The sequence below is a fragment of the Callorhinus ursinus genome, unplaced genomic scaffold (genome assembly GCF_003265705.2).
Source record: "Callorhinus ursinus isolate GAN/ISIS: 27379988/994484 unplaced genomic scaffold, GSC_fseal_2.0 scaffold14, whole genome shotgun sequence".
Classification (NCBI taxonomy): Eukaryota; Metazoa; Chordata; class Mammalia; order Carnivora; family Otariidae; genus Callorhinus; species Callorhinus ursinus.
In genome coordinates, this window is record NW_027397076.1 from 18,927,355 (window position 1) to 18,943,953 (window position 16,599).

The 16,599-nt window shown below is 39.3% G+C and overlaps 1 long non-coding RNA gene across 1 annotated transcript; it reads left to right on the plus strand.

Annotated features, from left to right (window-relative positions):
• The first annotated feature begins 6,279 nt into the window (after window positions 1-6,279).
• LOC141374159 (uncharacterized) lies at window positions 6,280-15,710 on the plus strand. Its single transcript, XR_012380805.1, has 3 exons — window positions 6,280-6,489; window positions 9,435-9,464; window positions 14,522-15,710. It is a non-coding gene; the product is annotated as an uncharacterized lncRNA (long non-coding RNA).
• Window positions 15,711-16,599: the final 889 nt, after the last annotated feature.

Consider the following 16,599-nt stretch of genomic DNA (forward strand, 5'->3'; position numbering starts at 1 on the left):
CCCTAAGTATCTATTTCTTAAAAGAATGCAACCATACAATAGGTTAACCCAGGAGATTTTTTTTTCTAGAACTAGTTTTTTTTAAATAAATATTTCAATTTATTTCAGCTCTATTAAGTCTATTGAGGCTTGTTTGTAAGTTTTCTATTACTATTTGATTGAAATTGTGTATTTCACTGATATTCTAAAATTTAAAACATTGAGCGGCACACAGAATTATTTCTAGAGAATGGTCTCCTTTGGAGTCTTCCAGATCATGTCCTTTTTTCCTATTTCTACCCTAATTTATAGACTTAAATTTGGTTTTTTTTTATTCATCTTGGAATAGAAGGAAGTCTTTTTTTTAACTTAGTGTTTGTGACCAGATATGGTTTGTAGATTATCTTTTGCTTTCCTCACTGACTCTGTGATGTCTGATAAATTCTCTCCTCAGATCAAAATTGGAGAATAATTTGATTATATTAGGTAATTGATGGGCAAGTCTTCTTGTCCACCACTCACAATCAATCAGATATTCATCTAGGGCAGCTCCATGTACAGAAAAAGGATCTGGTCTACTTCTATTTTCTGCTTCTCCTAATCTTTGAACAAGCTTTCTTCAACGCGTTTCCTGAAAAATACTTGTTATGTAGGATATTAAGAGTTATGTGAGTAAATTTTTAATCTAGGGAAAACAATTTAGGCAATGATGGATAAAAATTTAAATGTGATTATTTCCTGCAAGGTATCTCAAAATGGTCATATACACTGTGAACATCCAAGGAAGAGTTATGCATCCTTTCCTCAAATTCTTTGTTCACAAAACCTTCTGGAAAGCCATTTCTTGGTGCTACTCTTCTGTGGCCCTTATTTAGGGCACTCCTTCGTAATAGAGTAGTGTATTTGGAAACTGGCAATGCCAAGAACAAATGGTTAGAATGTTTCCTGTACCCATTCATTTTAAGAGCATTCACCTATTTTTCTCTTGGAATTAGTCTCCAAATGGGTGTAGAATGATGCCGGCTGAAGAGCCAATTTTAGCTGCCACAGATGCCATAGAGTAGTGGGACTACAGCCTATGGATCTCTAAGTCAGAGCAAAGAGATGAGAGGAAGAACAAAGAGGATCACTAGGAATTCCTAATTTTTTCTTCATATTTTTCTGTGGCTGAGATATTCTCTTTCAACAAATAAAGCATGGGTAGGCTTCTGAATTTCTTAAAATTCAGCTCCATTGTTAGACTTATTAGAAATCCCCAATAGGTTCTTCCAATAGGCTACAAATTTTGTTTTTGGAGATGTAGTCCCTTTTGCCTTTGGCTATTTTCTGTATCATTCTAAGTATTTTCAAGGGGAGTTAGGAAAGGCTGAAAAATCCATTTTAAATCTCTTTCCTTTATAAATATTCCTTCAAGTCCTGTGAATTAGCAATTATTATCTGTAGCATTTGAGTTCAGGAACCTGAAGGCTCAGAAAGGGAGGGTAAACAATAGAGAGGCAAACTTCCTGCTGCATCTGATGTAATCCCTCCAATTTTCACACATCCTGTGAAGGTTGCATCTCTCCACTGGAACTGTAGTTTTTTTGTTTTGTCCTTCTTAATAACTCCCTAGATAGCACCCTTAAAAAAGGCACCTCTGTTACAAACAGGTAGGTTCTAAGCAGTCCATTTTTTGTCAGTCCCATGTTGAGCTCTCTTGCTGTCAGCATCCATTAGACTAAAGGCCATAAGCTGCATGTTGCCAGCATAGTGTCAACAAATCATCACCAATCACCTTCAGCCACCTTGCTTGGTCCTTGGAGTGAACCTAAAAAACAGAAAAGCGACAAGAATTTCAGACCAACACTACTCACAGCGCGGCCTTCAGACTGGCATTGGAGTGGCTTTGTACTATTTGGTATCTGTCCGTAATAAAAGTATGGAAATTGCAGGCAAGCATTCAGAAACTTTTATAGCAATTTGACATGGTCCTGACTTCCAAGTGTATGGTCAGTGAGCTCTGTCCTGCTTGCTTTCCATCGTACAGAGACTCTCCCAATCTCTGTCCCTTTCACGGGAATGACCCACGATCTGAATCCAAAATACTCGGAGTCTGCAAGAGACCCATTAAGACAGAGAAGCAGGGCTTTCTTCTCCCAGTTCCTCCACTAAGACTGCTTTCTAATGACAGTGACAGAATATTACATGTCTTCTCTAGCTCATGTTGAGCTTAGGTAGTGTAAAAGCAACTTGAACATGAATTAAAGCCTCTCACTCAATGCCATAGAAATGCCAAATATATCTCTAGGTTGCAATTAAATTGGGAGTCCAGGCTGTTCAGCTGTGGCCCAACATGATGTGGCATAAGCCAGGTCCCGGAGATGTGATACATTCTTTAACACCATCTGCTACAATTTCACACTTATGGGACTGCTAAAATGAATTTTTTTGTCTGAAATTAAGGGATTTATTTATTTTTTTTTAATTTCCCAGTTGAATATCTTTTATGTGACACCTGTCTGCATTGTGCTCCAAAGAGTAAACTGATGTATCCAATGAATTCACCTTAAGGAGAAGACTTATACTCTGCGTGCGTGTGTGCGTGTGTGTGTGTGTGTGTGTGTGTGTGTATGTGCTTGCCATGTGTATTAGATCAAGCAATACCAAAGAATACTGGCTATAGTCCCAGAACTTTTGCTACATTGAAGTGCTGAATTGGTGAAGAGCAAGCTATAACATTCTTAAAAGACTCAGGTATTAAATAGAATCTGTTCCCAAGCTCTTAAGACAATGTGAGATGAATAGTCTTTTCTTCCTGTTCATATATCAAAATCTTTTTGATTTTGACCCAAACCACTGTTTACAATGTCCAAAATTGTTTCCTTTCTTAGCCCATCAGCCACCACTGATTCTTAGCAGCTCATTTATTTATTCGTTTAAGAAACGTTTTTGGGGCTCCTATTGTGTGTCAAGTATTGTGCTAGATGTAGGCTCTTATCTTTATAGGGGAAACCCACAATCAATCAGCAATGATAGCAGATTATACGTTGTGGTAAATACTTTCACAGATGCACAAGCAGGATATATGGGAGCACAGAAGGTGACACGTTGACATCAAAAGAGGAAATGAGAAACAAACTTTGCCGTGTAGGTGGCATTTGGATTGAAGTTTGGGGAATAAGAAATAGCTGCACAAAGAATGTGTTCCTCGTGTGTACACCCTCACATGTGGGTGTATGTGGCTTGTGGGGGGGAACACCCTCAGTGGAGGGGTGACAGCATATTAGAAGGCACAGAGCATGGGTGAGGATGACACCCTGAAGCGACTGAATGTGAGAGGCCCCATACCCCTCTAGATCCTAAGCGCCACAAAAAGGGACCTTTGCATTCAGCAATACACACTCAGAGCTTGGCACATAGTAGGAACTCAATAAATCTTTGTGGAACAAATGAACAGCCTCGAGTACTAAGTAAGGTAGAACTTGTTTGCAAAAATGTATGAGAGCAAGATACTAGCAGTTGTAGTTGGCCTTATTACTCTTTTATAATTTTTTGGTAGTGTCCCTAAAGGGAACGACTCTGCCACATAACAGCTGTTCTCATCCATTTTCTGTCATTCCCATTAGAGTCACCTGTTCTTCCTTTGCCAGCAATGACTGATTGATCTGACAACTCTCTGGGCATGCTAGTGACACGTAACATTTGTGTCAAACACGGTCAGGGCTCAAGCCCTCTCAAATGCTCCTTCAGATAAATCTGCTGTGACATACTCCCAGTAAGAGGAGTTTCTAATATTTTTGGAGGCTAAAGCAAACGTTGGGATTTAAAGCAAATAATGCACATATCTTTCTATGTGGAGGTGTTTTTACATTTACACCTATGAGAGGTCATGGCTAATATCAAGTGAAATTGTTCAGTCCTATCATTTAGACAGGGATGTTTAACCTCGGAAAGTTACTTTGCTTTCATAATTAGGCCACAAACTAGGAAATTGGTGTAAGTCCCAAAAGGAGAACTTGAGCTTGTGAAGACTTGATTCACAGAAAATTGCTAGTTAGCAACTGACCAGGAACTAAAGCCTCAAATGATTTTGGAACTAAAAACAGTAAAACTAATAAAAAAAAAAAACACTTTTATTGAACTGAAGGAAAGGTGAGTTTCAAAGCAATCTAATTATTAAGAAATCTTTATTAGGTTAGAAGATACTGCATTCAAAATGAAATTCATTTTAAAAATGATTTATTCTCTGAAAGATCAGGCTTTTTTATTAGCTTGCTTTGGAACTCCGTTTCGGTGGTTTGCTTTTTATGTCTCTTTGCAGCTCTCTTCCTACGTAAACGCCTTTCTGACTGCATGCAATGTCTGCCTTCTTTCCAAACGTGACTCCGTTTCTGTTCTTTGGGAGGGTTCCCTGGTACCTGACCTGGCTCGGACTGCATGCTCACTTTGTGTTTCTCCCAGCCCCCACCCGTGTTGCTTTCAGACTGTTCTTTGGCATTTTCATACAGATTTGTATTAATCAAATCAATCTCCTCCTTTCAAGGCTTTTTGCTTGCAAGAGACAGAAAGCCATTCAGACTATTTCTAGTAAAAAGAGAGTTTAAGGAAAGGAGACCAGGGTGTCTCTGAATTATCTGGAGGCAGGAAAAAAAGTACAGGCAGGCCCACCGGAGGCCGTGGGATCGCTAACTCAGTACCTGAGTGTGTACCCTTCTCTCACTGGGCGACTGGTCTCCTGGTTCTACTCTCTCTGTGCATCTGCTCAACTCTGCACTCTGTATTTGCCACCTTCTTCATGGCTGCCCTGTTCCCCCTTACTTTCTGTTTGCATATAGCTTATGGGGTCAGACATGACTTTCATTCTACACCTGCCAGTGTGTCTCTCCACCCCTACCCCGGGCAATTGTAACCTCACTATCTCAATTATTAAACCTAATGCTACATTCCCACATCGGAGAATCTGGTTCACTTAACTGAATTATGGATGCTTCCTCCTTAGGGCAGCTGTTTACACATCAGGTTAGGTGGTAGGTGTCATTTAGTTACAAACAGATGGATTCTCTGAAAATAGGTTGTGGGCAGCAGGAAATGACTGGTATCTCAAGCCCACCAGCCTCTCTTAGCATCCTAGTCAGTGTTCTCGATTGTTTTAAAAGGGCTACCTGACAGATTGTGACCAATGTTAGTGACTCAGAACTTCTGGGCCTCCGTGGTCTTCACTATTTTGGTAAAAGTACCACACCAGATCGTTTAAAATATTGCTTCTTTGTTTCTAAATACCTCATTTTTCCAGTTTGCTACCATGCTGGGGTGGGACCTAAGTGCTATGGACTGAATGATTCCTCCTTCGAATTCATATTTTGAAGCACCAACCCCCAGTGTGATGGTGTTAGGAGGTGGGCCTTTGGAAGGTACGTAGGTTTAGAAGAGGTCCTAGAGCCCTTATAAGAAAGGATATTAAAGAGTTTGCTTCTTTTCTCTCTCTTTGTGCACACACACACAGAAAGAAGGCCACACGAGCACACGGCAGGAAGATGACCATCTACAAGGCGGGAAGAGGATTTTCATTAAGAACCACCTCTACCAGTGCCTTGATCTTGGACTTCCCAACCTCCAGAACCGTGAGAAATACATGTCTATTGTTGAGGCCATCCAGTCTGTGGTATTTTGTCATAGCACGGCCAGAGCGGACTAAACCACCAAGTAGTTATAGTTTTGCTTCTACTTTATAGATAAAGCCCCTGTCAGTAGTTAAATAGAATGCTCAGGTCTCCAGGAGCCAAGATTCAAAGCCCCACCTCTGTGACCACCAAAATAGTGCCCTTCCGCCATTGCTCTCTGCTCTGTGCTATCCCACGCTGGTAAAACAAACAGACAAAAAACAGCTCTAATTTCAGCCAACTAAAAGTAAGTTTTGAATATTTTCAACATGTCAAATTGTAGTATTTAATTCAGTTGAGAGAGAACCTTAGAAACTTATTTCGAGTTTATAAAGCAGGGAACTTTTCCTTTTATATTTTTTCATTGGCAGAGCTTCTAATACATGCTGTAGTTTTAGCCTTTGACACTACTGTTATGAAATGCAAAAAGAGAGTTCATTTAAATTTTGTTTTTCCTCAAAATTTACCTTGGATTCTTGCCATTGTCACAGGGAACATGTATCAAGCAGCTTGAAATTGTGCTTTCTTCCAAGTCTGGCCTATCTTTTTTTCAAGCTCTTGGGTAACCAGGCGCCTTTTAGAATTTCCCCAGTTAACATTTAACTAGATAGGATAACCTGGAACTATGGTTTACTAACCTCAGAGATGCAACAGAGGAAGGAGCTCCTCCTGGGAGTCTGGAGACCAGAACTTCAGTTTGGGCTCTACTTCTTACTATGTGACCTTGAGGAAATCCTGTCTGCTACCCCAGCCTCGATTTCTTAACCCATGAAAGGGAGTCATCATGCCTCCTCCATACTTCACAAGAATATTGTGAAGATAAAATAATGTTTGGGAAAGCGCTTTGTACACTGAAAGGTAATAGAGAGCTGTAAGTAGATATTATTATTTATTTTATGAGCCCATAGAAATCAAAGCTCGGGTTTCATGGCCAAGAGGATTTTCCTCACAGATATAATTCCTAAAGCTTGGCTTTGCCGAGTTAATAAGTACTTTCCAAATAAAGATCCCTTTTACTGCTTTGATTTTTGTGAACTTCCCTTTACTCTGATTCAAAGTCACATGGGAAGGAGCTCTTGTAAAACCATTGTTTAATTTAGACTTTTCATACTGTGTGTATGTCCGGCTATTCTCTGGTTTCAGTCTCCAAGGAGCCTCTGAGGGCAGACCGTGCTTCTTTCCCTTACATATAGTTTGGCAGCAAATGAGATGTTTTCAATAGGGATGAAAAAAACCTCACAGTAAGTAACCTGTCACCTCCAGGAAGAAGCACATCCTGTTCTAAAGAAGTTGCTTCAGAGCCGGCCCGAGGACTGTACTGGTGTTTTTACTTATGACTCAGGCAATAGCCTGGGATGGTGTTTTAAGGAGAGAGTTGTTACATGACATTGTAATAACATTGCGAGAAGCCATCATACAAAGCTCTTTATTTTAGTATCATGGACTTCTATTTGGGACCCCCAATTCTGTTCAGTATGCCTACAACTTTTCATGCCAGAGCACAGGGAAAGTGCAAAAATGGTGCCCCAAAAAATCACTGAATAAAAGTGGACAGGCTTTTAATTTTAATCTTAGACGTAAAGGGATTAAAGCCATGGGTAGTTGACTTCCTTTTCCTATGGTCGCTTGTGTGGCTCACATGGAGACCATTGGTCCAAGTTCATGTGTTAGATTTCACCCATTAATCATGCTTGAATCCTGTTCTTAAGCTTCTGGAATCCAGGCTTTGGAGCCAGGAAATGGAGCGAGATGGAACTTTAAAGAAATGAGGGGGCTTTTCTAGTCATAATTCCACTGTTATTGCCTGAAGCACTATAAAAGATGGAAGAATCAAAAACAACCTCCACACATCCCCTGGCACTTGCCTTTTGTGTGGTACTTTTACCAAACTCTGGGATCATAGTTTTGGTAGCTGAAAGTTTATCCCCTTCCAGGGACCCCAGCAGAGTCCCACAGGGCCAGGTCAATAGGTGGAGCTTCCAAAGTGTCCCAGTCTCTTGAGATTTCCTCCTCTCCTCTCCATCCTAGTTCATTGGTGGGGTTGAGTTTAAAGTGTCAGGCTACAGAAAAGACAGATTGTTCACAGTGGTAATATGATCTGGTTGTCAGTCACTTCCTGAAACCCACATCTGGGTGGTAGTAAATGCAGGACTGAGATTCTAATATTATAACTCATGGTTCTATTTTCTGTCCCTCATAGAGTGGCTTCCTTCATGAGTTATAGACGAAAGTGAAAATTAACTGCAATTTTAAAAATATGAAATTTGAGGGCGCCGGATGGCTCAGTCGTTAAGCGTCTGCCTTCGGTTCAGGTCATGATCCCAGGGTCCTGGGATCGAGCCCCACATCAGGCTCCCTGCTCAGCGGGAAGCCTGCTTCTCCCTCTCCCACTCACCCTGCTGTGTTCCCTCTCTCGCTGTCTCTGTCTCTGTCAAATAAATAAATAAAATCTTAAAAAAAATATGAAATTTGAGACCTCAAGCCAAGAAACCTTAGCATTCTAGTATCAATACAAGTAGGATTTTGTTTGTTTACTCTAAGTCCCAGTTATCATTAGTGTCACATTTCTTTATCATAAGAGGCCTGGGTGATGGGGAATGTTCTATAATGCGAATGCTATCATCCTATAGCCATACTTTTAGTGTGGGCAACTCTTTGCAAGATCTGTTGCAAGAATCTCTGGGATTCCCAGACGGTGTTTCACACATGCACAGGAATAGGTACAGCCAACAATGAACTTGTCTTAGAAATATTGGAAATATTCAGAGAACAAATGGCCTAATATCAGGCTTTACATATACAGGGCTCCTGCTTTGAGTGTGAGGTTGGTTCTTTACATTCTAAAATTGTGAGATCAGGAAAGTTCAAGAATATTTTGAAGGTAATAGGTCAGTTGGTTTGACTGGTAGGTTCATGGCATAGAGAAGTTGAGGACAGAGCTGGAAGGATGTTTTTGTTTATTAATGTCACATTACCTTTAGAGTAAGGGCTATTGTAATCTCTGCATATACTGATGCTACTTGTTATAAAATATTTGAAAAACATGTATGAAAACTTTGGGTCTCATTGCAGTGGGAAAGTTAACAGTTAGACTGATGTTTGGATACTACATCTGCCACCTGCTAGTCATGTGACTTTGGGCAAGTTAAACATTGTTAGCCTCTATTTCCTGATCCAGGAAATGGCAATAGAATATTTACCTCAGACGTTTGTTAAGAATTAGGTAATAGAATATGTAAATATTAAATATATAAGGCAGTTCTCACACTGCCTGGCACATGGTGAACAAAATTTAAAAGTCATCATTTCCCACCTAAATGATTGAAATAGCCTCTTTACTGGTGTCCCTGCTTATGCTCCAGCTCTGCCTCATTCTATTCTCAACATGGCAGCTGGAATGTTATAATGTTATAATGTTAAGTTGGATGGTATCATTTCTTTGCTCAAAATCCAACACTTTTGGTTCACTCAGAGGGAAAGCCTCACAAAGGCTGGTATATTGTTGTTATTTTAAAGATTTATTTTATTTATTTATTTTAAGTAATTTCTACACCCAACATGGGGCTTAAACTCACAACCCTGAGATCAACAGTTGCATGCTCTACCCACTGAGCCAGCCAGGCACCCCTGGTATGTTTTTAGTCTCACCTTCTTTCCTCTTGACTGTCTGTTGCAACCACTCTGGCCTCTTACTGGGCCTTAAACATTCCAGAAAGTTCTCCCCACCACCTGACGCCCTTTACCTGTGTCCACTATTTTGTTTTCTACAAATCATTTATCACCAACTAATCTTCTTTATATTTTATTTGCTTATAGCATTGATTGGTTGTCTCCCCCTGCTACAAGGTAAGCTTCAATGGGATAAAGATTTCTTTATATCTGCTTTGTTCACAGCTATATCCCTAGAGCCCAGAACAGAACCTGGCACAGAGAACCCCTCAGCACATATTTGCTTAGTTAGTTTTGAATGATCGAACAAATGGGAGCCATTATTAGTAATTTAATGGGATCTCTTAGTATTAGTACATGTACATGCTATTTCATCCATTCAACAGATACTGGTTAAGCACGTGATACGAGCCAGAATTACATTAGCTGTTGGGAATAGAGCCAGAAACAAGAGAGACATGGCCCTGCCTTTGTGGAGCTTATGGTTTTAGTGTTACAAGAATTGCATTGAATAGTTATTCCTAATTGTGAAAAGGTGAAAGATTTTCTTCATAACACTTAAGTATGAAATTTGAAGTTTTTCAGAATCTTTAAACATTATTAACTAAAACTTTAAAAACTTTATTTACCATTATTATTTTCAAAAAGAGTTTAACATAGAATTAGAAAATTTTATTTTTTTCATAGCCAAGTAATTTTAATGAGATTATGGGGCACCTGGGTGGCTGAGTCATTAAGCGTCTGCCTTCGGCTCAGGTCATGATCCCAGGGTCCTGGGATCAAGCCCCACATCAGGCTCCCTGCTCAGCAGGAAGTCTGCTTCTCCCTCTCCCACTCCCCCTGCTTGTGTTCCTTCTCTTGCTGTGTCTCTCTCTGTCAAATAAATAAATAAAATCTTTAAAAAAATTTTTAATGAGATTATGATCAATCAGATATACATTCATGTTGCTTAATTATTTTTTTATTCTTATTTTTTTAATTTAAATTCAAGTTAGTTAACATACAGTGTATTATTAATTCCAGGGGTAGAACTTAGTGATTCCTTAGTTGCATATAGCACCCAGTGCTCATGATATCAAGTGCCCTCCTTAATGCCCATTACCCACTTACCTCATCTCCCCACCCACCGCCCTCCAGAAACCCTCTATAGTTAAGTTTGTTCCCTATAGTTAAGATTCTCTTATGGTTTGCCTCTCTCTCTGTTTTTATCTTATTTTATTTTCTCACTTTTTTCAAATTCAAGTATAATTAACATATTCTAACTTTTTTTAGACCTGTGAATGAAAAGAGTTCTAACCATCTCCCTGGTTACTGGACTTCCAGTCTTAATTATTTATTCTCATCCTCATGATCAAATCAGCATCACATTTAAAAGTACATATGATAAATTTTAGATGCACTACAATGCATGGTGACTTACTAAAATGTTACTCCAGCTTCTACCTAATTTTAATTCCATATTTCACTTCATGATAATTTGACGTGGGTCTCTTCACAAAGCAGCATTATCTTAGAGTTTGCAATTTTGTTACTCTCTTGTGATTAGAAAATATGTTCAAGTTTCTCACTTCATTACTCTGAGCTCTACCTTGGATTTTAAAAGTGATTACCAGATTTAATTTTAATATTTTTTATTCTCTGATTGAGAGAATAAGCTATTAAGTTCTAGCCCATCAGGTAAGCCAGTATCATACAGGCTTTTAAATGATTCTAAATTAATTCATCTTTTAATTTGAGTTTGTTCAAAATAGTCTCTGGTACTTAGTAGTTTTGATGAAAAATCACCATTCTGCCAGTCTGCTGTTGGGTATGATTTCAGTGAGACTCTCCATAGTAATTTTTCTGTGAAGACATCGCATCGGGTTGCATTGGTCACACTGAATTTGCCACGTTAAATGCAAGTAACACAAGCTTAACCCATGCAAAGGAAACCGTCACAGTTCAGAGTAATCAAGTGGAAGTTTTGAAATACTCCCTTTTCTAATCACAAGAGGTTAACGAAATTGTAAACTCTAAGATAATGTTACTTTGTGGAGAGACCTGGGTCAAATTATCATGGGTAATTCTCAAATGGAATTAAAATTAGGTAGAAGGAAGTTCCAGTTGATTGCAATCTGACCGATCCCAAAGCTATAATGATCAGATGTTTCACATTAACTAGGGTTATATTTTGTTCTTGCATGGGTATAATTGAAATTAAGGCCTCTGTTTGGAAAACATATGATAATTCAACAGCATCTTCTGCCTACTTTCTTAACAAATAGGAAGCCAGATGCACCATAGAGTAGTGAACAGGAAAAAAAAAATTAAAAGGTAACTTGTTAAAAAACAAATAATAAGGATGAAAATTGATAACACAAAGTTTTGAGCAAAAAATAAGAAAAAAATTTCCTATAATTGGAAAGGTAAAAGACTGAATCAGAAAAATTTTATGTAGTTCTAAGATCTAGTCTGCTTTTAAATTTTATTTTATTCCTATAGAATAGAAACCGATCATTCTCTCTCAAGGGATATAGAAATTGCCATTCTTTAATAAAATTGCCACAAAGAACAGTAACTTTTATGTTAGAGGATTGTGAGGTAGAAAATAAATTTGAAAAACCTAAGGAAAGGAAAACTTTTCTCTGTGATAACTTCTTTTTTTAAAAAATATTTTATTTATTTATCTGAGAGAGAGGGAGGGAGAGCATGGTGGAGGAGGGGAGAGGGAGAGGGAGAAGCTGAGCAGGGAGCCCAATGTGGGGTTCGATCCCAAGACCCTGAGATTATGACCTGAGCTGAAGGCAGACACTTAACCAACTGAACCACCCAAGCGCCCTTCTGTGATATCCACTTGATAAGATCCCAGACAGTCTAAAATAAGGTTCCTCTGCTAACTTCAGAGGGAATGGAAGGAAATCAAAAAACCTCTTCAAAATCCTTTAGGGACTAGTACTTTACTTCTTAGTAGCCCACATCATAATTCCATTGTATTCAACAAACATTCACAGAGGGCTCATTATGGGGTAGGTGTTGAGAACACAAAGATAAATGTGCCCTCATTCTAGACTCAAGGAATTTATGTGGTTAGAGTCATTAAGAACATACAAGGAGGAAGCTAAAATTTGTTGACCACCAAACTATCTGCTAGACCTTTTTGCTAGAGCATTTACATACTTTATTACTTATTATCCTTATAGAAAAATTATAAGGTAGATATTATATTGAATAGCCATTTTATCATGTAAGAACTTGAGGGTCGCACAGAGAGTAGGGGAGCCAGAATTTAGTATTAAGTCTATCTGTTGCCAAGTCCTAATTCTTTCCACCCCAGGATGCTGAAAAGAAACCTATATATACACATATGCATATAAATACATATATTTATATGCATATGCATAAGTGTGTGTTTATTTGTATATACATATACCTGCACATAAACACAAATATATATAAACGCACATATGTATAAGAACCATACACAAGCATACATGGGCCTCCTTTGTTAACTAAATCACATGTTTTTTTATATATTTTTATTTTAATTCAGATTTTTTAGAGCAGTTTTTTTTTTAAAAGATTTTATTTATTTGAGATAGAGAGAATGAGAGATAGAGAGCACGAGAGGGAAGAGGGTCAGAGGGAGAAGCAGACTCCCTGCTGAGCAGGGAGCCCGATGTGGGACTCGATCCTGGGACTCCAGGATCATGACCTGAGCCGAAGGTAGTTGCTTAACCAACTGAGCCACCCAGGTGCCCGAGCAGTTGTTTTTTTTTTTTTTTTTTTTAAGATCTATTTATTTGAGAGAAAGAGAGAGGGAGAGCAAATGTAGGGGTGGGGAGGGGCAGAGGGAGAGGGAGAGAGAAACCCAAGCAGACTCCACACTGAGTGTAGAGCCCAACTCAGGGCTCCACCGTGGGGCTCCATCTCACCACCCTGAGATCAGACCCTGAGGTCAGACCTGAGTCAAAACCAAGAGTCCAGTGCTTTAATCAACTGTGCCACTAGGCACCCCTAGTGCAGTTTTAGATACACAGCAAAATTGAGGAGGAGGTAAACATTTCTCATGTACTTCCTGACCTCATGTGTACATAACCTCCAACATTTGGTATATTTGGTACATTTGTTATAATTGATGAACCTACATTAATGCATCATAGTCACCCAAAGTCCATGGTTTACATTAGGGTTCACTCTTCATGTTGTACATTCTACATCTTTGGACAAATGTATAATGACATGTATCCATCATTGTGGAACCACACAGAATATTTTCACTGCCCCCCAAATCCCCTCTGCTTTCCCTATTTATCATCCCTTCCTCAACCCTTGGTAACCCTTGAAACTTGTACTCTCTTCATAGTTTTGCCTTTTCCAGAACATCATAGAGTTGGAATCACATGGTATGTAGTTCTTCCAGATTGGCCTCTTTCCCTGAGCAACATGCATTTAAGTTTCCTTTGTGTGTTTTCCTGGCTTTATAGTTCATTTCTTTTTAGCACCAAATAATATTCCTTGTCTGGATGTACCACAGTCTGTTTATCCATTCACCTACTGAAGGACATCTTGGATGCTTCCAAATTTCAGCAATTATGAATAAAGCCATTATAAACATCCATGGGCAGGTTTTTGTGTGGGCGCAGGTTTTCATCTCCTTTGGGAAAATACCAAGGAGCATGGTTGCTGGATTATTTGATGATCAAATGCATTTTTAACATGTTACATAAGGTTTTGGTAAGTACGGCCTGTATTTCATTGTTTTAAATGGGAAAAATAATGCATTGTGAGTGCATTCTATTTCTCCAAATAACACTATTACTTTTTGAGTACTGATTCATAATCTCTAAGGGATTTCTTGCATTATATAAAGCATTTACAAAACCACTGATCTAATGATTTAATAATTAATCAGTCATTAGTGTGAATGTTTGAATGCAGAATGCAGTAATAGTGTGCAGTATGAGATACAAAATATCATTTCCTCCAGCAACTACATGCTCTATAGTGTAGAGAAACCGTGAAATAATATGTTAGAGTTACATCAGGAATTCAAATAGCAGTTAGCAAAATGAAATAAGTCCATTTGAAAATCGTTACTGATTGAAGAGTTGCTGAGTGAGGTTGGTGGCGAAAGGAGAGGAGGAAACTGGAAAAGTGGTCGCTGTTGCTGTTTGGTGGTGAGTGAAGGGGAAGGGGGCATGTGCCAATGGGGGAGCAAGGAGAATAGAAAATGCCCGACCTTCCTCTGTGTCCAGGTCCAAGGAATTGGTGGACAGACGTGGTCTTTCTGGACATTCGAGACTCTAGCAGCAGATGACTGTAAACCACCATCTGAAGTCTTAGCAGAAGTGATGGGGCAAAACAACAGACTTAAGATGGACATCAATTGCTAGGGACAGCTCCTGGGACACCCTGCAACTGTGCTGAGCACTGCATTTTTGAGTATGATGCTTCTGCACATGTCCTGGCCACATTCACTTGCAATGGCAATTTTATTCTCAAACTCAACACCCAAAAAACAAATAATCAAGTCAAAAAATGGGCAGAAGACATGAACAGACACTTTTCTGAAGATGACATATAAATGGCTAACAGACACATGAAAAAATGTTCATCATCATTAGCCATCAGGAAAATTCAAATCAAAACCACATTGAGATACCACCTTACACCAGTTAGAATGGCAAAAATTGACAGGGCAAGAAACAACAAATGTTGGGGAGGTTGTAGAGAAAGGGGAACCCTCTTACACTGTCGGTGGGAATGCAAGTTGGTACAGCCACTTTGGAAAACAGTGTGGAGGTGCCTCAAATAATCAGATATAGAGCTACCCTATGACCCAGCAATTGCACTCCTGGGTATTTACCCCAAAGACACAGATATAGTGAAAAGAAGGGCCATATGCACCCCAATGTGCATAGCAGCAATGTCTGCAATAGCCAAACTGTGGAAAGAGCCAACATGCCCTTCAACACATGAATGGATAAAGAAGATGTGGTCCATATATACAACGGAATATTACTCAGCCACCAGAAAGGATGAATACTCAACTTTCATATCAACATGGATGGGACTGGAGGATATTATGCCAAGTGAAATAAGTCAAACAGATAAAGTCAATTATCATATGGTTTCACTTATTTGTGGAACATAAGGAACAGCATGGAGGACATTAGGAGAAGGAAGGGGAAAATGAAGGGGGGGGGATCGGAAGGAGAGAGGAACCATGAAAGACTATGGACTCTGAGAAACAAGCTGAGGGTTTTGGAGGGGGTAGGGGGATGGGTTAGCTCAGTGATGGGTATTAAGGAGGGCACGTACTGCATGGGGCACTGGGTGTTATATGAAAACAATGAATCGTGGATCACCACATCAAAAACAAATGATGTACTATATGGTGATAACATAACATAATAAAATAAAATAAAATAAAAATAAAGTTTGGGCGCCGAAGGTTCATGGCTTTTCTTGTTTCCCCTATTGACAACCAATCAGGAGCACTGATGTGAATGAGTCCCTTGGGTGTAAGTGCTGTACCTGGGATGCTAACAATTTTCATGATCTTCACTGTCCACTAAACCCAACTTCTTTGGCATGGCCTATGGTTTTTGCTTCGTACCACTTCCTCAAAGTCTTGCAAGTTAGTGACAAATGGTCAAACTATTTTCTCGTAAACTTCTCTCCTTCTTCTTGTGATATTCATCTCCCAGCCTGACTAATGAATCTGAGAGCCTTTCTTGATATTGCATAGGACACATCTCATATTGCCTCCTTGGAGTCTCTCGTCATTTCTCCTTCTCTTGGGCTACGTCATTCTTCTGCTTGAAGCCAACCAGCTACGGTCTTGAGGAAATGTCAGGACTTGATAAACGTATGATAAAACTTGGGATGGAGACAGGTGATGGAACCAGAAGTCCATTGGGAACGGGGAGATGGGAAGGAACTGCAAAAATAAGCTTAAGATGCCTTCTTTCTAGTGGACTACTCCAAGGCATGGTTTCTCAGGATAGCCTAAAGTCATATTATGTCACATCATATCACGTGGCCTAAAGGAGTCACCAGCCTAACATCTACATGGGCCGCCTTGCAATACAGTTTATATCTGACTAGCATGGTAACGCATTATCTTGTCTTCCTTCTGGCCCTTCATAGTCTCATTTCCCCTTGCCCTTACTCATGCTGCCTGGTCTTGCATAGTCATTAAAAAGTATTAAAAGTCTGTGCCTCAACTTTGTTTTCTAGGTAATCCAGGCCAATGCAGATACCAAATCTCTTTCCTAAATTCTCCATCAAAGCAGTATTATCTGCTTCAGTCCTCTGCACAAGATATTGC